The following is a 22,543-nucleotide window of genomic DNA, read 5'->3' on the forward strand; positions in this document are numbered from 1 at the left end:
GAAATACTGATTTATAGTTATTACCTAAAAACACGTTTTATCGTGGTACTGAGGAGGAATACTTTTTTCCAGATAAACTCTCTCAACTATTCTAAGACATGGACAACATTTTCATCAGTCCTAAATTGACTAAAACTGAAAAGAAGCTCGTCTTTATAACTGCGCCACTCATCCGCCATTTTCACTCAGCCCTTCAGAGAGGCCTAATTATATACAAAGCTCTGCTTACCTTAATGTCATTTACTCTGGACACACAATATTTCCCAACAAAATGCATTCAAGTGACACTTTGTGTTTTTAAATAAATAAATAAAACCTTTTTGTTCTTGTTTATCTTACACACACTGTCACGGGTATCTAACGGACAGTCTTGAGCCAGCAATCCAAACTCATGTGACGGTATAAAATTTCCAAACAAACTAATTTTAAACGCGTTTCAAATCATGAAAACAATTATAACACATTAAAGAAATGAGCTTTAATTACTCCAAGTACTTGTCCGGTTAGGTGAAATGTAGGAAAATGTAATCTTTTACCGAAAATTGCAATCACCTGCAGCTGCAAAATCAGCAGTCGGATCTGCAGCAGCGCCACCTAGAGGTCTGATTCAAAAGAGCGGGGCAAAAATAAAGCGTCATCACATGGCCATACTGTGTTATTATTGACGATATAAGATTGTTTTGAATCGTTATTACAAATTAATACACATACTTACAACCCCTGACGGTCCTAGAATACCCCTGTCCCGAACACTTTAACGTTTTCCATTGCTGTAATTTACTCAGATAGTTGTTAACTAGCTGATTAAGTGAATCAGGTGAAGTGGGAGCAGAGAAAACACTAAACTGGGTATAGTTCTGGACCTGTGTTGGGATCCTAGAAGATAATGAATTTGTTCCTATAGTCTGTCTCTCTGTCTGTTCTCTGCAAATGAATGTGTTAAATAGTTTCCTGCAGCAAATATATCTTTTAAAACAATATACTGATAACATATCACGGTGTGTATGAAGAGACCGACACATCATGTACCTGCTAATGCTTGAGCTAATATTGCCAATAAAGCAATAACAATGCTAAACAATTAACTTATTTTTGCAATACTGTGTAACTGTAGCATTTGTAACTAAATACACATCTTTTATTGCCAAAGACACACATTACTCACACTTACAAAATGTAAATTGAACCAGAATCACAGTTCATATTTCTCATAATTAGACAGTAAGTAACTGACAAATATTACAATAGAAAAATGAAATCCATAAAGAGTCGGAGCAGCATTAATTCCCAAAACAGGAATGAAACTACAGTGAAACGAACAGAATCAAAGAGCCTTTTCTAACGGCATGTGCAGCACAACAGAACATAACTTATCGCCTTTTACAAGTCTCAAAAGAAGCCATCATTTTCAGGTCAAGAGGTGAAAAACTTCTGCACTAAAGAAATATCGTCAACAGATCATCAATTTGTTATATTCCCAAAGGGCCTATGGGATAATTTGGTAAAACTAAATTTAGTGTGCTCATCATTCAGAAGTATTTTTAAGATTTAAGATTTAAGTAAGATTTTGTTCAGTTAGGGAGAATTATATTTTACTGCTCACCATTTTATAGGTTTGGTTTATGAGTTTCTGCAAACCGATTTTCATTTAGCAATCTCATTATGTTGGCTTGAAAAAGCCGTTCAGTTTTGCTTTATCAGATTATTACTATTATAAATAAACAGGTGGGACCTTGGACACTACTTTATTTGTTTGCTTGTTACATTTACCACTTAACCATTCGACTGCCTGCTAAACCGGGTTTCTTCAGGCACCACCATGCTGTACATAATGAATTTCCAACATAGAATTACTTATCGGTTTTTCAGTAAACAGACACTTCTTAAAGAGGCTTCTTCCCCCATCATAGTCTTTATATCTTGGCTCAACTGTTTGGTGTTGGCCCTGCTTTTTTTAGTTTCTGGACACCATGTAATAAGAAAACAGTCAGCATTAAAGCTCATCATCATCAGGCTGCTGCTGTTGTTTTAAAAGTGTATTTCAGTAGGCTATAGCTTTGTTTATTGATTTAATATTTTCAACTATCTAACTGAGTATCAAACGTTGTGCTTTTTTGTGAAATGTCCGACACGTCTTTCTTTAGCTGTGTGCTTTCACGGTCACGTGACCTGAATACATAAACAGTCATAATGGTGATCAGACAGGATATTCAAATAATGAGCTTGTTTCTTTTCAGGTGTACGTGTTTGTTATTGTTTTATATTGAAACTACACATCTACAAGAACACAGTTGCATCTCATTGTGTAAACTGTCAATACTTTCAATTTTATGACTTTTTATTCTTAATTACTTTCAATAGTTGAATTAAGTTTAATTAAGGTTGATGGCAGACAATGAAATAAATTTATTATTAAAATATAAATCCCAATCTATCTTTCTATATATTATAGAGTTTACACATTTATTTATATATTATTTTATTTTTATATATAGAATATATTATATTACATTTTTATAATTTTTATTTTATACTTTTATATTATATTTACTGTTTATATTTATATTATATATACATGTATATACACACACACACGCATATGCATAGCCGATAACTATTGGTTTTTCACAATTATTTTGTCTTTGATTTCTACGTTTAATTTTACCTATTTTTCTCTCTATATTTTTAACTATATCCCTTTATTTTTCATTTCCACACACTAATTTTTACTCTTTTCTTTCTTTAATGTAGGACAGTCGTAAAAAGCATTTCACTACATGTCATACTGTGTATGATTTCGTATGTGATGAATAAAATTTCAATTTGAATTTGATCATGATACAAGATCCCAGACTTAGACAAAGGAGACAAAGGAGACTAAGCATTCCGCTTAGTATTGCAGCTTTCAAACCTGCTTAAAACAAACCTGCTTGTTTGCAACAGCTACCACACACAACCACTGGGAAACCACTAGCATCGCATTTTACATTAATGAATTAGTAATTTCTATGTAGTAAATTCAGGATGTTTTCAAAATCTGGTAAGCATCATTGTCCTTTCGCAGCATGACCGGCTGTATCTTATTCATAATGAAATCAAATGTGCTTCTTCTGCATGTGGCAGTGCAATGTTACAACATTAAGAAACTCAGCAGAACCTGCACAGGTTAAGCAAACACAACAAAATTGTATCTAACTTTAGTACAGTGGATATCAGGGGAGAGCGCGAACGCAGTCCCCCACTACCAGAAATTATGCAGTCGAGATTCCCACATTTGGGGAATTCGCATGGGTCAGCACAACCGGAGTGCAATGGCTGAGCCTCGCCCTGGGTGAACCACCTTCTTGATCATGGTATCTCCCCTGCCAGGTAAGTATGAATTGCAGAGCCCTCGGCTAGAGACTGCACCACCAAACACACCCTTCACCATCATGGTGAGGAACCTAACACTAATCATTACACAATAATCTGAGACTAAAACACTGCAGTTTACACGTGCTGCTAAAAATAAAACTACATTTATTACATAAAAAACAGTGTGATCGACCATTTTCTAAGCAACTAAACAGTACAATAACCCCACCCCCACGGCTTGCAGCTCAGAGACAATGTTTCTCCAGGACCCTGGTGTTACATAAGAGAACGTAACATATAGCTACAGAACCGAAACACCACCACAGAGCTAAGAACAAAGTCTGTCTGAACTACAGAGCTACATGTTAAATGTTAAGCCACTGTTGAAAACTTTGATTTGAGATTGTTCAGTTAGGGAGAATTATATTTTACTGCTCACCATTTTATAGGTTTGGTTTATGAGTTTGTCGTTTCTGCAAACCGATTTGCATTTAGCAATCTCATTATGTTGGCTTGAAAAAGCCGTTCAGTTTTGCTTTATCAGATTATTACTATTATAAATAAACAGGTGGGACCTTGTACACTACTTTGTTTGCTTGTTACATTTAACACTTAACCATTCGACTGCCTGCTAAACCGAGTTTCTTCAGGCACTACCATGCTGTACATAATGAATTCCCAATGTAGAATTACTTATCGGTTTTTCAGTAAACAGACACAGTTCTTATTGCATATTGCAGTGCTCCAGTCTTCCCAGTATTGTAGCTTTCAAACTAGCTGAAAGCAGCCCACAAACATGCTTGATTGCACCAGTTAATAGCCCACTGTGTCTTATTCCACATAAAACCAGGTGTGGTTCTTCTGCACGCTTTAACGCCATGTCAGAATAGAAACATACTCAGCAGAACCTGTACAGCTTCAGCAAATGCAATAACATTGTATCTAACTTTAGTACAGTGGATATCAGGGGAGAGCGCGAACGCAGTCCCCCACCACCAGAAATTATGCAGTCGAGATTCCCACATTTGGGGAATTCGCACGGGTCAGCACAACCGGAGTGCAATGGCTGAGCCTCGCCCTGGGTGAACCACCTTCTTGATCATGGTATCTCCCCCTGCCAGGTAAGTATGAATTGCAGAGCTCTCGGCTAGAGACTGCACCACCAAACACACCCTTCACCATCATGGTGAGGAACCTAACACTAATCATTACACAATAATCTGAGACTAAAACACTGCAGTTTACACGTGCTGCAAAAAATAAAGTCAGTAGCAGAAGAAAGAGTGCAATTTTACAGAGTCAGCAATAAGAGGGAGCAGAAACACTGAATGTTAAGAAGACTGTTTTAAAGAGAATTTTAAAGCCTGCCTACCATTAACCCCGCCCCTTCGCTTTGCACTCCCACAGCTTGCTAATCAGTTTTAGCCAAAACAAAACAACTCTACAAGAAATCTTGATTCCGTTCGTTGATCTATAACTAGTACTGTAAAAGGTTGTTTTCTATTAAAGAAACTTAAAACATTTATTACTCATAGGTCAATGGAAGACAAGAAATTTCTTCATTTGAACAATAAAATTGTTATAACTGGAAAAATAAAGAGCTCAATCACAGGGATTAATACACACAGACACTGAAATAAAAGATCACTAAAGCTCACTGTCATGTATTTTATAGCAACATGTGGCTAAATTCTTGAAGCAAAATGTGTGCATTAGTTTTCTATAAACTACATGACTGACAGTAGGTCTGGCCGTAACAAATGAAAGCTCCATATAATCTAAGGCTAATATAATTTCCTACAGCCGAACATCCAGTCCTGTTATTATTATTTATAAAACCAGATGTGGTACATCTGCATATTGCAGTGCTCCATTCTGCCCAGTATTGTAGCTTTCCAACTTGCTTGATTGCACCAGTTAACAGGCCACTGTAGCTTGTTCCTCATAAAACCAGGTGGGGTTCTTCTGCACGCTTTAATGCCATGTCAGAGCAGAAAGATACCCAGCAGAACCTGTACAGCTTCAGCAAATGCAATAACATTGTATCTAACTTTAGTACGCTGAATATCAGGGGAGAGCGCGAACGCAGTCCCCCACTACCAGAAATTATGCAGTCGAGATTCCCACATTTGGGGAATTCGCACGGGTCAGCACAGCCGGAGTGCAATGGCTGAGCCTCGCCCTGGGTGAACCACCTTCTTGATCATGGTATCTCCCCTGCCAGGTAAGTATGAATTGCAGAGCCCTCGGCTAGCGACTGCACCAACAAACACACCCTTTACCATCATGGCGAAGAACACAGAGCTAATCATTACACAAACATCTGAATCTAAAATGCTGCAGTCTATAAATGCTGCTAAAAATAAGGCTACATTTATTACATATAAAACAATGTGATGATTATTTTCTAAGCCACTAAACAGTACAATACTTCCCATGATGCATTGCTGCTGAATATGTAATGAGATCCACAGTGTTCAGGAAAATGCTTTTGTAACCAAAACACTTTACACTAAAAAGTAGTCAGTCCAGAAGAAAGGGCACAAAGCTATACTGCTACATATCACAAAGCTATATCAGCAGCAGGAAACAACTAAACTATTTTCAACAATTTTATTAAGGTTGTTTTACAGTTAGTTACAGTTTGCAATTATAAGTGACTCTAAAATCACAATATTTAAACAAAAGCAAGCAAGAAGTTTGTGTCCGACCGGTAATGTGATCCGGACACAACATTCCCGATAGATAGTTCCGGATGGATAGTTCCGTATGCCGTAAATGATCCGTTTGTTGTACCCAGGCTTACAAATGGAGTTTTAGATTACTAACTATAAATACTATAATTGATACTTTAGAATATTTTATCGACACATCAGGCATCCTTTGAATTCACGAGAAACACCGCTTGATGATTAAGACAAGACATTTAGTAAACGCTACGTGTTTTACAGAAAATAATACGCATTTATGGTGCTTTTATAAGATCAAAAAGTCAGAGTCGGATGTTCATTACAGAGAGAAACCATGATCTAATGGTGTAAAAGCACATGTTAGTTTAAGAGCAGAGTAACTTCTACAGACACACTGACCCTACATAAACACCGTTATAAACCTCTTCTCTGTGGTGAACTGTGAATATAAGGAGATCACAAACAGCTCGGATACAGAGCTCCACAAATAAACCACAGAGAGAGCACCAACATACACCTAGTTTACATTATAACTAAACAAACAGAAACAGTCTATCTTTAACAGTAGAGAGAGGGGTGCACCGTTCCCGGAGGTACTGCAATAACGGGTCGATGCGTGGAGTGGACGGAGCAAGCCCCTTTTCCAGCTCCCAGCTCCAAAAATCAATTTAATATATGGTCCCCGGATAGGGGACGTATCAGATATTAAACTGATAAGAACAGATACTACACTTGATCTTAGCCAAAAGGCCGAGAAGCGATAACTTGTTATTCCCCTTGCTTGGCGGACAGCCCATAGCCCCGCTTTCCGAGGCTTACGGAAGCCCCAATGAAGGAATCGGGGCCACCCCCAGCTGTTGACCTGAATATGGGGGAGGGGGGTGTTGACGAGGAACAGCTGACAGTGGTGAGCACAGCCTGGCGATGATTAGCAAGGGAACATGGGTGGGGACACGTGGACGAGGAGCAGCTGATAGTGGTGAGCACATCGTGGCGATGATAGGCTAGGGGTAAGTGGCATTTGCTGGCCACATGCACTTTCCATATTACGCTAAGTCAGTCAGTAATAATAATAAGTGAGTAACAAAGTAAGTCAGTAAGTCAGTCAGTAATAAAATACGTCAGTCAGTAAGTAAGTAATAAGAAAGTAATAAGTGAGTAACAAAGTAAGTCAGTAAATAAGTCAGTCAGTAATAAAGGATGTCAGTCAGTCAGTAAGTAAGTAATAAGAAAGTAATAAGTGAGCAACAAAGTAAGTGAGTAAGTAAGTAATAAGAACGTAATAAGTGAGTAACAAAGTAAGTCAGTAAATAAGTCAGTCAGTAATAAAGGATGTCAGTCAATAAGTAAGAAATAAGAAAGTAAAAAGTGAGCAACAAAGTAAGTGAGTAAGTCAGTAAGTAAGTAATAAGAACGTAATAAGTGAGTAACAAAGTAAGTCAATAAATAAGTCAGTCAGTAATAAAGGATGTCAGTCAGTAAGTAAGAAATAAGAAAATAAAAAGTGAGCAACAAAGTGAGTAAGTAAGAAATAAGAACATAATAAGTGAATAACAAAGCAAGCAAGTAAGTCAGTAATAAGAATACATTAAGTAATGAAGTAAGTTTTTTTTTTTTCTACTTTTTTACATTAGAAAACGGTGCACCAAGCCTGGAAGTACTGCAATACCAGGCCGATGCGTGGATCGGACGGAGCAAGCCCCTTTTCCAGCTCCCAGCTCTAAAAATCCGTTTAATATAGAGCCCTCATATAGAGGGCGTATCAGATATTAAACTGATAAGAACAGATACTACACTTGATCTTAGCCAAAAGGCCGAGAAGCGATAACTTGTTATTCCCCTTGCTTGGCGGACAGCCCATAGCCCCGCTTTCCGAGGCTTACGGAAGCCCCAATGAAGGAATCGGGGCCACCCCCAGCTGTTGACCTGAATATGGGGGAGGGGGGGTGTTGACGAGGAACAGCTGACAGTGGTGAGCACAGCCTGGCGATGATTAGCAAGGGAACATGGGTGGGGACACGTGGACGAGGAGCAGCTGATAGTGGTGAGCACATCGTGGCGATGATAGGCTAGGGGTAAGTGGCATTTGCTGGTCACATGCACTTTCCATATTAGGCTAAGTCAGTCAGTAATAATAATAAGTGAGTAACAAAGTAAGTCAGTCAGTAATAAAATACGTCAGTCAGTAAGTAAGTAATAAGAAAGTAATAAGTGAGTAACAAAGTAAGTCAGTAAATAAGTCAGTCAGTAATAAAGGATGTCAGTCAGTCAGTAAGTAAGTAATAAGAAAGTAATAAGTGAGTAACAAAGTAAGTCAGTAAATAAGTCAGTCAGTAATAAAGGATGTCAGTCAGTAAGTAAGAAATAAGAAAGTAAAAAGTGAGCAACAAAGTAACTGAGTAAGTAAGTAATAAGAATGTAATAAGTGAATAACAAAGCAAGCAAGTAAGTCAGTAACAAGAATACATTAAGTAATGAAGCAAGTAAGTTTTTTTTTTTCTATTTTTTTACGTTAGAAAACAGTGCACCATGCCTGGAAGTACTGCAATACCAGGCCGATGCGTGGATCGGACGGAGCAAGCCCCTTTTCCAGCTCCCAGCTCTAAAAATCCGTTTAATATAGAGCCCTCATATAGAGGGCGTATCAGATATTAAACTGATAAGAACAGATACTACACTTGATCTTAGCCAAAAGGCCGAGAAGCGATAACTTGTTATTCCCCTTGCTTGGCGGACAGGCCATAGCCCCGCTTTCCGAGGCTTACGGAAGCCCCAATGAAGGAATCGGGGCCACCCCCAGCTGTTGACCTGAATATGGGGGAGGGGGGGTGTTGACGAGGAACAGCTGACAGTGGTGAGCACAGCCTGGCGATGATTAGCAAGGGAACATGGGTGGGGACACGTGGACGAGGAGCAGCTGATAGTGGTGAGCACATCGTGGCGAGGATAGGCTAGGGGTAAGTGGCATTTGCTGGTCACATGCACTTTCCATATTAGGCTAAGTCAGTCAGTAATAATAATAAGTGAGTAACAAAGTAAGTCAGTCAGTAATAAAATACGTCAGTCAGTAAGTAAGTAATAAGAAAGTAATAAGTGAGTAACAAAGTAAGTCAGTAAATAAGTCAGTCAGTAATAAAGGATGTCAGTCAGTCAGTAAGTAAGTAATAAGAAAGTAATAAGTGAGTAACAAAGTAAGTCAGTAAATAAGTAATAAGAACATAATAAGTGAGTAACAAAGTAAGTGAGTAAGTAAGTAATAAGAAAGTAATAAGTGAGTAACAAAGTAAGTCAGTAAATAAGTCAGTCAGTAATAAAGGATGTCAGTCAGTAAGTAAGAAATAAGAAAGTAAAAAGTGAGCAACAAAGTAAGTGAATAAGTCAATAAGTAAGAAATAAGAACGTAATAAGTGAATAACAAAGCAAGCAAGTAAGTCAGTAATAAGAATACATTAAGTAATGAAGTAAGTAAGTTTTTTTTTTTTCTACTTTTTTACATTAGAAAATGGTGCACCAAGCCTGGAAGTACTGCAATACCAGGCCGATGCGTGGATCGGACGGAGCAAGCCCCTTTTCCAGCTCCCAGCTCTAAAAATCCGTTTAATATAGAGCCCTCATATAGAGGGCGTATCAGATATTAAACTGATGAGAACAGATTTTTTTTTTTTTTTTTTTATTAGAACCAGTTCAACACAACAATAAACGATACATCAAATCCAGCAAACCAAAACCAGTCCGTCCCTCTTAAATCCCTCCCACTTACCACACATCAATATAAAACCCAAAACAATCAGATCCACAGTCACATTTCTTGTCATAACACAAACCACCTTACACAAAAATTTAATTCACAAAGAAAATGATCACAAATACGTCAGGAGACCAAAATGTTCAAATCCAACAGAATACAGAAATTTAAACGATCCCACCCCCATCACCTCACCGGTCTGGCCACCATGGGGCCCCCAGTACCGTGGTTCCCAAAAAACCTCCCCCCTCCAAAACTCCCACTCCTACCCTCACAAAGCCCTCCCCCCCTTGCTCCTCACCTTGCACCTTACGGAGCTTGGCCCTGAATAACCGGAATAGACGTGCCTGACTGACGCATCGGGACAGGCTCCGAATGCCCTCGCACCTCGCGCCCCAAAGAATGCACTTTGCCACCGAGACGGCCTGCCACAGAGGCCTTGCCATCCCTGGCCCCATGAGCCCCAATCCGCTGCCATACAGCACAAGATCGCGGCCTATCGCTGCCCCCTCTTCAGCGGGCAACCACTCCGACACGTGTCTCCAGAAGAGGGCCGCGATGGGACATGACCACAATGCATGGTCAATGGTCTCCTCGCCCCCGCACCCATTTGGACACAGGGGCGTCCGAGTTGAGCCGTGCCTATAGAGCCTCTCCCTCACAGGGAGGCGCCCCAGCGCCCCCAACCAGTGCAGATCCTTGCTGGCCCCATCTAGCCACTTCGGCTGAATCCTCGCCCAATCTACACCCGGCGTGCGGGTCAATGCCTCGCTCATGTGTTCTGCGCAACAGTCCTTCCACTTCTTATACAGCCTACGGTGTTCCAGGACGAGACTGTCCACCAGGCACCACGGCTGGTCCCGGACGAACTCGACCGCCTTTTGGTAATGCCATGGGCGGTCGACCGACCACGGTGCCGTGCCTCTCCAGGGAATCACCGTTCGCAAAGTGAAACCCAGCCAAAACTTTGCAAACAGGGCCGATATATGTCCCTCCGACCCCCTGGTCAATCTCGCCGCAAAGGACATGAACAAGGCCATGGTCTTGAGGGGGGCACAAATCACACCTCTGCCCCCTTTCTCTCAATCCCTATACATTCGTACGCGGGCGACCTGCTCGTTCCTCCCTCCCCAAATGAACGTAAACACAAGGCGCTCTAGGCGCCGTCCTGTCACAAAGGGGACAGGGAAGACATAGGCAAGATGGTTCAATCTTGCCAACAGGTCGGCATTGACCGCAAGCACCCTCCCCGAAAGAGAGAGATCCCTCCGGTTCCAGCTTTCAGCCCTCGCCTGTACTTTCCTGAGGGCAACGTCCCAGTTCTTCTGGGCGTTGTCCTCCCTCCAGAAGACGATGCCCAGAATCCTGAGCCCATCCTGGCACAGAGAGAAACCCCCCGGGACCTCAGACCTTCCAGCCCACGTTCCAGCATAAAGTACGGAGGACTTCCCGCGGTTAACCCGTGCACCAGTAGCATCTGAGAACGCCTCGATCACCCGCTCCAATGCGCGGAAGTCCTCATCTCGGCCGAGGAACAGCGTAGTGTCGTCGGCATACGCCGACACCTTGGCCCTAACCCCGTTCGCGCCCGGGATATGAAGTCCCTGAAATGGATCTCTTCTCAGCCTCTCCACCAGAGGCTCTAGGAACAGCACATAGAGCATCGGCGAGAGCGGGCACCCCTGCCTGACCCCCCCTTTCTGCTCGATCAACGCGGAAAGATGTCCGTTAATGGTGACACGGCTCACTGCCCCGGTATAAAGCAGTCGCACCATGGCAGTGAAAACCGGACCAAAGCCCATTCGCTCCAGGAGCGCAAACAGAAACGCGTTCGACACACGATCGAAGGCCTTCTCCTGGTCCAAATTCAGCAAAGCCAACGGTACCTGGCGTTGCGTCGCCCATGCCAAAGCATCTCTGACCAGCGCCAGGTTCATACCACACGTCCATCCGGGCACCCCACAAGTCTGGTCAGGGTGCACCACCGTGGCCATCACCCTTCTGAGGCGTAGGGCCAGTAACTTGGCAACGATCTTATAATCCGCCGTCAGCAACGTGATCGGCCGCCAGTTTGCCAAGTCCGCCCTGTCACCCTTCTTGTGTAGAAGGGCGATATGCCCGACTCTCGCTGACTGTGGAAGGAGCCCAGCCCCAAATGCCTCCCTGTAAACGGCCATCAGATCTGGGCCCACGAGGGGCCAAAAGGTCCGGTACCACTCCACAGGGAGACCGTCCCCTCCAGGAGCCACGCCTGTCTCCAGAGAGAGCATAGCGCTCTCCATCTCCTCTAGAGACACCTGCTCTTCCAACTCCACTACGCTTTCCCCAGGCAGTCTATCTACCACAGAGTCCAGAAACCCGGCTGCCAGTTCACCGCTCGATCCCCTTCGTTGGAAGAGGTCACAGTAAAAGGCACTAGCGCAGCCCAACATGTCCTCGGGCACGGTCAGTACCCGGGTACCATCACTTAAACCCTCTATATAAGACCCTCGCTGCCGGCTTCTGACACTATTAAAAAAGAAGCGTGTAGGGCGCTCGTCCAACTCAAGTGCCTGCCTACCCGCCTGAACAAAGTAGTTGCGGGCCTCCGCCTCAAAGTGAGCTCGTAGGGCTTCACTGGCATCCCTGAGCCGCCCGCAATCTCCATCTATCCAAGCCGAAGCAAGGACTCTTGACCACTGCCTGGCTCTTTCCACTCTCCGTCTTGCCATCTCCTGGCCCCACCAGCGGACCAGGGTGGCAACTCTCTTTTTCAGGTCCTCCCACCACTCACGCTGTGTGTCGTACAGCACCCGCAACCCTCGCCAACCTGTGTACAGATGGCGAAAAATCTCAACAAAGGCAGGGTCCTGCAAGATGGAACAGTTCAATCTCCAACAACCTCGTCCCCTTTGACAACCCTCAACTTCGATGCTGCCGAGCACCATGCAGTGGTCGGAGGCCCAAAAGGGCCTCAGGAAGCACGCGTGCACCTTCACCCCCTCTGGCAAAAACAGGAGGTCGAGCCTAGATGCATCACCCCGTGAGTTCCTCCAAGTCCAGCCCGGAGAATGCGGATCGACCACCCTGTAAACGTCAACCAGGCCTGCTCCTGACATCGTATGGGCCAGCTCCGCCCCCCCCCTCCGACTCTACATCCACATTGAAATCCCCCCCAACCAGCAATACTCTATTTGTGCAGAAAAGAGGCTCCAGCAGGCGGAAGAACCCCCGCCGTTGCCCTCCCCTACACGGTGCGTACACCCCTATAGCCCTGTACTTAGTCCCCCTCCACTTCCCATCCACACAGATAATCCTCCCTGGCACTACCGAAACTACATTTTCCACCTCCCACTCAAAAGATTTGAACAGCACCCCCACTCCATCTCCCCTCCCCTCACCCACACCCCAAACGGCTGGACCGAGATCCCACCCCCTCGTGAACTCAACCGCCTCCCGCTCCGAGCCCAAATGGACTTCCTGCAAAAATAACAGATCAAATGAAACCGAACGCAAACTCGAAAACACGGCCATCCTTTTGAGAGGCTGCTTGATGCCCCGCACATTAAGTGATGCTATTCTAATCATCAAAAAAAAAAACTTTTTCCTTCTTTTTTTTTTCCTAGAAGAATCCGAACCAGTCAACACAATCCCAAGGCACTTTCCCCAAAACCAAGCCTTCCCCAAAAAAAAAACCTCCCTCCACCCACCCTCACCAGCCAAACCTTCACTCCCCTCCTTCCCTCCCTCCCCACCCCCCCAAAATCCACAGTCCTCCTCACACCCCAACTGTCGCTCATTCCATTTTCCACTACCCATCTTATTCAATGGTATTGCTATCCCCCTCCACCCCTGCCAGCCCCTGTTCTGACCCGTCTTGCCACAACTTGTGTCCACCCCTCCTCCCCCCTTGTCCCTCCTTCCCGCTGTAAACAATCCTCCCCCAATGTATGTACAGCCCGCGCCCCCTCCACCTCAATCTCCCTCGTACCTATAATGTCCCCTGCAGTCAAGAGGTCAAACTCCCGTCCTCTCTCCAGACGTGACCTCTTTGTTCTTCTCTCCTCCGTCGCCCCCTCCGCCTCTGTGGTAGCTCCAGACCCGGAGAGCCTGCCGCCCTCCCCCATATCCTGCTCTGGATCTGATCCCACATCCTCCATGCCGTCCGAGAACTCCATTGAGGCCCAATCCGGTCGCACCAGGGTCGAGGCCTCCGCTACCCCTTCCGTCGCCTCCGCCCAACTCCCAAACAGCCCGGCCTCCAGCCCTAGACCGGGCCACGAAGCCTGTTCTTCCCCCGACGGCGCTCCCACGGCTGGGGTTACCTGGCCCGCTGTCAGCGACTCTCCCGGGGTCAGGTCCGAAGTACCCCCCTCTGCCTGCGTCAGCCGAACCTCCTTGCCAGATGGCCCTGCTACCTCCTCGCTCACTGGCCCGCTTGAAGCCGCAGGCTCTGCTGCCCCTTCGGTGAACCCCGCTTCCTCCCCCTTTTCCCGGGCACTTAAGGAAGAAAATTCCTCAGCAAAAAGACTAGCATAAGTCCCCTTTCTCGATGGGCACTGGCGATACAGGTGCTTCTCGCTACCACACAGGCTGCAGGCCTTTGGCGCACCACACTCGGCCGCGAGGTGGTCCTCCGAACCACAGATGCGGCACCTCCGTCCAGGGCAGACCTCCTTTGCGTGGCCAAGGGCCCCACACTTCCAGCAGTACAACGGCTGGCCAGGGTAGTGGAGGAAACCCCGGTTGGGACCGATAGAAAAATTCCCCGGAGGGTGGACCAGACCACCCGGAGCAGCCGGGTCCGTCTTCAATCTGACGAGAAACCTGCGCTTCCCGTTCCAGACGCCAAAGCGCCCCCGCAGCTTCTCCCCTGCTGAGACAGAAGAGCAGTACCGTGCCAAAAAAGCTCTGATGACCTCATCCGCCACGAAGGGGTTATAAACGTGCACAGTGATGGGGACCTCATCCATGGCGAACAACGGGACCAGCCGAAGACCACGAAGCACCTCCTCTTCCCTGAGCCGCGAGCACCGGTCGAAAAAGGCGGAGCAGTCGGTGAAGGCAGCGAAAGTGATGTCCAGGAACCCCGAAGAGCAAAAATCCTGCAGGCAAAGAACCTTGGAGGGAGCCATCCCGCTAAAGTCCCTGAGCAGCCGGAGCAAAATCCAATCCCAGCAAAATCGCTTCTTCACGTCCTCTGCAGCATCTCTGTAGAGCTCCACCCGAACAGAATGACGAAGCCGCACCACTCGAGCCGGCTGACGTTCAGCTCCTCTCTCCATGGCCACACTTGATCTTAGCCAAAAGGCCGAGAAGCGATAACTTGTTAGTCCCCTTGCTTGGCGGACAGCCCATAGCCCCGCTTTCCGAGGCTTACGGAAGCCCCAATGAAGGAATCGGGGCCAACCCCAGCTGGTGACCTGAATATGGGGGAGGGGGGTGTTGACGAGGAACAGCTGACAGTGGTGAGCACAGCCTGACGATGATTAGCAAGGGAACATGGGTGGGGACACGTGGACGAGGAGCAGCTGATAGTGGTGAGCACATCGTGGCGATGATAGGCTAGGGGTTAGTGGCATTTGCTGGCCACATGCACTTTCCATATTACGCTAAGTCAGTCAGTAATAATAATAAGTGAGTAACAAAGTAAGTCAGTAAGTCAGTCAGTAATAAAATACGTCAGTCAGTAAGTAAGTAATAAGAAAGTAAAAAGTGAGTAACAAAGTAAGTCAGTAAATAAGTCAGTCAGTAATAAAGGATGTCAGTCAGTAAGTAAGATATAAGAAAGTAAAAAGTGAGCAACAAAGTGAGTAAGTAAGTAATAAGAACGTAATAAGTGAGTAACAAAGTAAGTCAGTAAATAAGTCAGTCAGTAATAAAGGATGTCAGTCAGTAAGTAAGAAATAAAGTAAAAAGTGAGCAACAAAGTAAGTAAGTCAGTAAGTAAGTAATAAGAACGTAATAAGTGAGTAACAAAGCAAGTCAATAAATAAGTCAGTCAGTAATAAAGGATGTCAGTCAGTAAGTAAGAAATAAGTAAGTAAAAAGTGAGCAACAAAGTGAGTAAGTAAGTAATAAGAATGTAATAAGTGAATAACAAAGCAAGCAAGTCAGTCAGTAATAAGAATACATTAAGTAATGAAGTAAGTAAATAAGTCAGTCAGTAATAAAGGATGTCAGTCAGTCAGTAAGTAAGTAATAAGAAAGTAATAAGTGAGTAACAAAGTAAGTCAGTAAATAAGTCAGTCAGTAATAAAGGATGTCAGTCAGTAAGTAAGAAATAAGAAAGTAAAAAGTGAGCAACAAAGTAACTGAGTAAGTAAGTAATAAGAATGTAATAAGTGAATAACAAAGCAAGCAAGTAAGTCAGTAACAAGAATACATTAAGTAATGAAGCAAGTAAGTTTTTTTTTTTTCTATTTTTTTACGTTAGAAAACAGTGCACCATGCCTGGAAGTACTGCAATACCAGGCCGATGCGTGGATCGGACGGAGCAAGCCCCTTTTCCAGCTCCCAGCTCTAAAAATCCGTTTAATATAGAGCCCTCATATAGAGGGCGTATCAGATATTAAACTGATAAGAACAGATACTACACTTGATCTTAGCCAAAAGGCCGAGAAGCGATAACTTGTTATTCCCCTTGCTTGGCGGACAGGCCATAGCCCCGCTTTCCGAGGCTTACGGAAGCCCCAATGAAGGAATCGGGGCCACCCCCAGCTGTTGACCTGAATATGGGGGAGGGGGGGTGTTGACGAGGAACAGCTGACAGTGGTGAGCACAGCCTGGCGATGATTAGCAAGGGAACATGGGTGGGGACACGTGGACGAGGAGCAGCTGATAGTGGTGAGCACATCGTGGCGAGGATAGGCTAGGGGTAAGTGGCATTTGCTGGTCACATGCACTTTCCATATTAGGCTAAGTCAGTCAGTAATAATAATAAGTGAGTAACAAAGTAAGTCAGTCAGTAATAAAATACGTCAGTCAGTAAGTAAGTAATAAGAAAGTAATAAGTGAGTAACAAAGTAAGTCAGTAAATAAGTCAGTCAGTAATAAAGGATGTCAGTCAGTCAGTAAGTAAGTAATAAGAAAGTAATAAGTGAGTAACAAAGTAAGTCAGTAAATAAGTCAGTCAGTAATAAAGGATGTCAGTCAGTCAGTAAGTAAGTAATAAGAAAGTAATAAGTGAGTAACAAAGTAAGTCAGTAAATAAGTCAGTCAGTAATAAAGGATGTCAGTCAGTCAGTAAGTAAGTAATAAGAAAGTAATAAGTGAGTAACAAAGTAAGTCAGTAAATAAGTCAGTCAGTAATAAAGGATGTCAGTCAGTAAGTAAGAAATAAGAAAGTAAAAAGTGAGCAACAAAGTAAGTGAATAAGTCAATAAGTAAGAAATAAGAACGTAATAAGTGAATAACAAAGCAAGCAAGTAAGTCAGTAATAAGAATACATTAAGTAATGAAGTAAGTAAGTTTTTTTTTTTTCTACTTTTTTACATTAGAAAATGGTGCACCAAGCCTGGAAGTACTGCAATACCAGGCCGATGCGTGGATCGGACGGAGCAAGCCCCTTTTCCAGCACAGCCTGGCGATGATTAGCAAGGGAACATGGGTGGGGACACGTGGACGAGGAGCAGCTGATAGTGGTGAGCACATCGTGGCGATGATAGGCTAGGGGTAAGTGGCATTTGCTGGCCACATGCACTTTCTATATTAGGCTAAGTCAGTAAGTAATAATAATAAGTGAGTAACAAAGTAAGTCAGTAAGTCAGTCAGTAATAAAATGCGTCAGTCAGTAAGTAAGTAAGTAATAAGAAAGTAATAAGTGAGTAACAAAGTAAGTCAGTAAATAAGTCAGTCAGTAATAAAGGATGTCAGTAAGTAAGAAATAAGAAAGTAAAAAGTGAGCAACAAAGTAAGTGAGTAAGTAAGTAATAAGAACGTAATAAGTGAATAACAAAGCAAGCAAGTAAGTCAGTAATAAGAATACATTAAGTAATGAAGTAAGTTTTTTTTTTTTCTACTTTTTTACAAACAAAGTAAGTCAGTAAGTCAGTCAGTAATAAAATACGTCAGTCAGTAAGTAAGTAATAAGAAAGTAATAAGTGAGTAACAAAGTAAGTCAGTAAATAAGTCAGTCAGTAATAAAGGATGTCAGTCAGTCAGTAAGTAAGTAATAAGAAAGTAATAAGTGAGAAAGTAAGTTAGTAAATAAGTCAGTCAGTAATAAAGGATGTCAGTCAGTAAGTAAGAAATAAGAAAGTAAAAAGTGAGCAACAAAGTGAACAAGTAAGTAATAAGAACGTAATAAGTGAATAACAAAGCAAGCAAGTAAGTCAGTAATAAGAATACATTAAGTAATGAAGTAAGTAAGTTTTTTTTTTTTTCTACTTTTTTACATTAGAAAATGGTGCACCAAGCCTGGAAGTACTGCAATACCAGGCCGATGCGTGGATCGGACGGAGCAAGCCCCTTTTCCAGCACAGCCTGGCGATGATTAGCAAGGGAACATGGGTGGGGACACGTGGACGAGGAGCAGCTGATAGTGGTGAGCACATCGTGGCGATGATAGGCTAGGGGTAAGTGGCATTTGCTGGTCACATGCACTTTCCATATTAGGCTAAGTCAGTCAGTAATAATAATAAGTGAGTAACAAAGTAAGTCAGTAAGTCAGTCAGTAATAAAATGCGTCAGTCAGTAAGTAAGTAAGTAATAAGAAAGTAATAAGTGAGTAACAAAGTAAGTCAGTAAATAAGTCAGTCAGTAATAAAGGATGTCAGTAAGTAAGAAATAAGAAAGTAAAAAGTGAGCAACAAAGTAAGTGAGTAAGTAAGTAATAAGAACGTAATAAGTGAATAACAAAGCAAGCAAGTAAGTCAGTAATAAGAATACATTAAGTAATGAAGTAAGTTTTTTTTTTTTCTACTTTTTTACAAACAAAGTAAGTCAGTAAGTCAGTCAGTAATAAAATACGTCAGTCAGTAAGTAAGTAATAAGAAAGTAATAAGTGAGTAACAAAGTAAGTCAGTAAATAAGTCAGTCAGTAATAAAGGATGTCAGTCAGTCAGTAAGTAAGTAATAAGAAAGTAATAAGTGAGAAAGTAAGTTAGTAAATAAGTCAGTCAGTAATAAAGGATGTCAGTCAGTAAGTAAGAAATAAGAAAGTAAAAAGTGAGCAACAAAGTGAACAAGTAAGTAATAAGAACGTAATAAGTGAATAACAAAGCAAGCAAGTAAGTCAGTAATAAGAATACATTAAGTAATGAAGTAAGTAAGTTTTTTTTTTTTCTACTTTTTTACATTAGAAAATGGTGCACCAAGCCTGGAAGTACTGCAATACCAGGCCGATGCGTGGATCGGACGGAGCAAGCCCCTTTTCCAGCACAGCCTGGCGATGATTAGCAAGGGAACATGGGTGGGGACACGTGGACGAGGAGCAGCTGATAGTGGTGAGCACATCGTGGCGATGATAGGCTAGGGGTAAGTGGCATTTGCTGGTCACATGCACTTTCCATATTAGGCTAAGTCAGTCAGTAATAATAATAAGTGAGTAACAAAGTAAGTCAGTAAGTCAGTCAGTAATAAAATGCGTCAGTCAGTAAGTAAGTAAGTAATAAGAAAGTAATAAGTGAGTAACAAAGTAAGTCAGTAAATAAGTCAGTCAGTAATAAAGGATGTCAGTAAGTAAGAAATAAGAAAGTAAAAAGTGAGCAACAAAGTAAGTGAGTAAGTAAGTAATAAGAACGTAATAAGTGAATAACAAAGCAAGCAAGTAAGTCAGTAATAAGAATACATTAAGTAATGAAGTAAGTTTTTTTTTCTACTTTTTTACAAACAAAGTAAGTCAGTAAGTCAGTCAGTAATAAAATACGTCAGTCAGTAAGTAAGTAATAAGAAAGTAATAAGTGAGTAACAAAGTAAGTCAGTAAATAAGTCAGTCAGTAATAAAGGATGTCAGTCAGTCAGTAAGTAAGTAATAAGAACGTAATAAGTGAGTAACAAAGCAAGTCAATAAATAAGTCAGTCAGTAATAAAGGATGTCAGTCAGTAAGTAAGAAATAAGTAAGTAAAAAGTGAGCAACAAAGTGAACAAGTAAGTAATAAGAACGTAATAAGTGAATAACAAAGCAAGCAAAGCAGTCAGTAATAAGAATACATTAAGTAATGAAGTAAGTAAGTTTTTTTTTTTTCTACTTTTATACATTAGAAAACGGTGCACCAAGCCTGGAAGTACTGCAATACCAGGCCGATGCGTGGATCGGACGGAGCAAGCCCCTTTTCCAGCTCCCAGCTCTAAAAATCCGTTTAATATAGAGCCCTCATATAGAGAGCGTATCAGATATTAAACTGATTAGAACAGATACTACACTTGATCTTAGCCAAAAGGCCGAGAAGCGATAACTTGTTATTCCCCTTGCTTGGCGGACAGCCCATAGCCCCGCTTTCCGAGGCTTACGGAAGCCCCAATGAAGGAATCGGGGCCAACCCCAGCTGGTGACCTGAATATGGGGGAGGGGGGTGTTGACGAGGAACAGCTGACAGTGGTGAGCACAGCCTGACGATGATTAGCAAGGGAACATGGGTGGGGACACGTGGACGAGGAGCAGCTGATAGTGGTGAGCACATCGTGGCGATGATAGGCTAGGGGTAAGTGGCATTTGCTGGCCACATGCACTTTCCATATTACGCTAAGTCAGTCAGTAATAATAATAAGTGAGTAACAAAGTAAGTCAGTAAGTCAGTCAGTAATAAAATACGTCAGTCAGTAAGTAAGTAATAAGAAAGTAAAAAGTGAGTAACAAAGTAAGTCAGTAAATAAGTCAGTCAGTAATAAAGAATGTCAGTCAGTCAGTAAGTAAGTAATAAGAAAGTAATAAGTGAGTAACAAAGTAAGTCAGTAAATAAGTCAGTCAGTAATAAAGGATGTCAGTCAGTAAGTAAGAAATAAGAAAGTAAAAAGTGAGCAACAAAGTGAGTAAGTAAGTAATAAGAACGTAATAAGTGAGTAACAAAGTAAGTCAGTAAATAAGTCAGTCAGTAATAAAGGATGTCAGTCAGTAAGTAAGAAATAAGAAAGTAAAAAGTGAGCAACAAAGTAAGTGAGTCAGTAAGTAAGTAATAAGAACGTAATAAGTGAGAAAGTAAGTTAGTAAATAAGTCAGTCAGTAATAAAGGATGTCAGTCAGTAAGTAAGAAATAAGAAAGTAAAAAGTGAGCAACAAAGTGAATAAGTAAGTAATAAGAACGTAATAAGTGAATAACAAAGCAAGCAAGTAAGTCAGTAATAAGAATACATTAAGTAATGAAGTAAGTTTTTTTTTTCTACTTTTTTACAAACAAAGTAAGTCAGTAAGTCAGTCAGTAATAAAATACGTCAGTCAGTAAGTAAGTAATAAGAAAGTAATAAGTGAGTAACAAAGTAAGTCAGTAAATAAGTCAGTCAGTAATAAAGGATGTCAGTCAGTAAGTAAGAAATAAAGTAAAAAGTGAGCAACAAAGTAAGTCAGTAAGTAAGTAATAAGAACGTAATAAGTGAGTAACAAAGCAAGTCAATAAATAAGTCAGTCAGTAATAAAGGATGTCAGTCAGTAAGTAAGAAATAAGAAAGTAAAAAGTGAGCAACAAAGTAAGTGAGTAAGTCAGTAAGTAAGTAATAAGAACTTAATAAGTGAGTAACAAAGTAAGTCAATAAATAAGTCAGTCAGTAATAAAGGATGTCAGTCAGTAAGTAAGAAATAAGAAAATAAAAAGTGAGCAACAAAGTGAGTAAGTAAGAAATAAGAACATAATAAGTGAATAACAAAGCAAGCAAGTCAGTCAGTAATAAGAATACATTAAGTAATGAAGTAAGTAAGTTTTTTTTTTTTCTACTTTTTTACATTAGAAAACGGTGCACCAAGCCTGGAAGTACTGCAATACCAGGCCGATGCGTGGATCGGACGGAGCAAGCCCCTTTTCCAGCTCCCAGCTCTAAAAATCCGTTTAATATAGAGCCCTCATATAGAGGGCGTATCAGATATTAAACTGATTAGAACAGATACTACACTTGATCTTAGCCAAAAGGCCGAGAAGCGATAACTTGTTAGTCCCCTTGCTTGGCGGACAGCCCATAGCCCCGCTTTCCGAGGCTTACGGAAGCCCCAATGAAGGAATCGGGGCCACCCCCAGCTGTTGACCTGAATATGGGGGAGGGGGGTGTTGACGAGGAACAGCTGACAGTGGTGAGCACAGCCTGGCGATGATTAGCAAGGGAACATGGGTGGGGACACGTGGACGAGGAGCAGCTGATAGTGGTGAGCACATCGTGGCGATGATAGGCTAGGGATAAGTGGCATTTGCTGGTCACATGCACTTTCCATATTAGGCTAAGTCAGTCAGTAATAATAATAAGTGAGTAACAAAGTAAGTCAGTAAGTCAGTAAGTCAGTCAGTAATAAAATACGTCAGTCAGTAAGTAAGTAATAAGAAAGTAATAAGTGAGTAACAAAGTAAGTCAGTAAATAAGTCAGTCAGTAATAAAGGATGTCAGTCAGTAAGTAAGAAATAAAGTAAAAAGTGAGCAACAAAGTAAGTCAGTAAGTAAGTAATAAGAACGTAATAAGTGAGTAACAAAGCAAGTCAATAAATAAGTCAGTCAGTAATAAAGGATGTCAGTCAGTTAGTAAGAAATAAGTAAGTAAAAAGTGAGCAACAAAGTGAGTAAGTAAGTAATAAGAATGTAATAAGTGAATAACAAAGCAAGCAAGTCAGTCAGTAATAAGAATACATTAAGTAATGA

General features: G+C 42.1%; 9 non-coding genes and 1 pseudogene across 9 annotated transcripts; all 10 read right to left on the minus strand.

Moving 5' to 3' along the window:
• Positions 1 to 3,213: 3,213 nt before the first annotated feature.
• Positions 3,214 to 3,377, minus strand: LOC131358531 (U1 spliceosomal RNA). Its single transcript, XR_009205482.1, has one exon. It is a non-coding gene; the product is annotated as a U1 spliceosomal RNA (small nuclear RNA).
• A 941-nt stretch (positions 3,378 to 4,318) lies between these two features.
• On the minus strand, positions 4,319 to 4,483 carry LOC131358554 (U1 spliceosomal RNA). Its single transcript, XR_009205505.1, has one exon. It is a non-coding gene; the product is annotated as a U1 spliceosomal RNA (small nuclear RNA).
• A 939-nt stretch (positions 4,484 to 5,422) lies between these two features.
• Positions 5,423 to 5,586, minus strand: LOC131358521 (U1 spliceosomal RNA). Its single transcript, XR_009205472.1, has one exon. It is a non-coding gene; the product is annotated as a U1 spliceosomal RNA (small nuclear RNA).
• Positions 5,587 to 6,615: 1,029 nt separating this feature from the next.
• On the minus strand, positions 6,616 to 6,806 carry LOC131358588 (U2 spliceosomal RNA). The gene has a single exon (XR_009205536.1). It is a non-coding gene; the product is annotated as a U2 spliceosomal RNA (small nuclear RNA).
• An 873-nt stretch (positions 6,807 to 7,679) lies between these two features.
• LOC131358654 (U2 spliceosomal RNA) lies at positions 7,680 to 7,870 on the minus strand. The gene has a single exon (XR_009205600.1). It is a non-coding gene; the product is annotated as a U2 spliceosomal RNA (small nuclear RNA).
• A 691-nt stretch (positions 7,871 to 8,561) lies between these two features.
• Positions 8,562 to 8,752, minus strand: LOC131358671 (U2 spliceosomal RNA). The gene has a single exon (XR_009205617.1). It is a non-coding gene; the product is annotated as a U2 spliceosomal RNA (small nuclear RNA).
• A 792-nt stretch (positions 8,753 to 9,544) lies between these two features.
• LOC131358728 (U2 spliceosomal RNA) lies at positions 9,545 to 9,748 on the minus strand (annotated as a pseudogene).
• Positions 9,749 to 16,205: 6,457 nt separating this feature from the next.
• On the minus strand, positions 16,206 to 16,396 carry LOC131358672 (U2 spliceosomal RNA). Its single transcript, XR_009205618.1, has one exon. It is a non-coding gene; the product is annotated as a U2 spliceosomal RNA (small nuclear RNA).
• Positions 16,397 to 19,973: 3,577 nt separating this feature from the next.
• On the minus strand, positions 19,974 to 20,164 carry LOC131358718 (U2 spliceosomal RNA). Its single transcript, XR_009205661.1, has one exon. It is a non-coding gene; the product is annotated as a U2 spliceosomal RNA (small nuclear RNA).
• Positions 20,165 to 21,650: 1,486 nt separating this feature from the next.
• LOC131358711 (U2 spliceosomal RNA) lies at positions 21,651 to 21,841 on the minus strand. Its single transcript, XR_009205655.1, has one exon. It is a non-coding gene; the product is annotated as a U2 spliceosomal RNA (small nuclear RNA).
• Positions 21,842 to 22,543: the final 702 nt, after the last annotated feature.

The sequence above is a fragment of the Hemibagrus wyckioides genome, linkage group LG08 (genome assembly GCF_019097595.1).
Source record: "Hemibagrus wyckioides isolate EC202008001 linkage group LG08, SWU_Hwy_1.0, whole genome shotgun sequence".
Lineage (NCBI taxonomy): Eukaryota > Metazoa > Chordata > Actinopteri > Siluriformes > Bagridae > Hemibagrus > Hemibagrus wyckioides.